Consider the following 919-nt stretch of genomic DNA (forward strand, 5'->3'; position numbering starts at 1 on the left):
AAGTTTGGGACAATAAATGTGAATGTAAGGAGGGAAGAGAATCATTGGCAGGTTCTAAGTTTAACAAATAAGATGTCAGAAATGATCTAGAATGGTGTTGGTAGCAAAACCGGGAATCTGCATCTATTGAGCAGAGAATTTATTTATCGCACACTGACTGCAGAACATTGACTGAAATGTGTCTCCATACAAGTAAAATCCTATTAATTGGAATTTATCTGTCCAGCAAAACTATCAATTTTAAGGCTTTCATGTATAAGAACATTAAGAATATGTTTATAATTTCCCCGTTTCGCTCATATTTCAATCCATTTTCTCATCAATGGGCGTTAGTTTAGGGCGATGCGCGGTCCCGCGACAGGGGAGGTCACTCTGGGCACAACATGCAGAATGCATGTCGTCCAATCACTGGTTAATAGCTTAGTTTGACCGACCTGTTAGAAAAGTTTTAACTCATTCATTGCCCGCAGGTAGCCTAGCTTACTTTAAATTAGCCTGTAGAAGCAATACTGATATTCTAATAAACTATTTTGTAAAATAAATACTCTAAAAGCTTATATTTAAAACTATTAAATTTTATATTTCAGGCTTATTTTATTTTCAGCCTAATTCTAATGTATTTGAATTTGTTAGCAGCTTTTTTCCCGATTTTGAAAATTATTTCAGCTGTTTCAATTAATTGATTGAATTTGAATAAAAAACACTTGACTTGAAATGATTCAGATATTCATTTGAAATGTTTTGTGAGATTTTGTTCCAAATCTTAATAGATCCATTGCCAAGATATTTTCCAAAGTAAAATCAAAGAAGTGTCCTACTGTGATCATGAAGCTGATCCCAGTGGGAAATGAGTCCCTAACTGTGTAGGAGCAGTGATAGCCATGCTAACTGTGTAGGGGAAGTGATAGCCATGCTAACT

This window comes from Cyprinodon variegatus, unplaced genomic scaffold, assembly GCF_000732505.1.
Source record: "Cyprinodon variegatus isolate N-32 unplaced genomic scaffold, C_variegatus-1.0 Scaffold78, whole genome shotgun sequence".
NCBI lineage: Eukaryota > Metazoa > Chordata > Actinopteri > Cyprinodontiformes > Cyprinodontidae > Cyprinodon > Cyprinodon variegatus.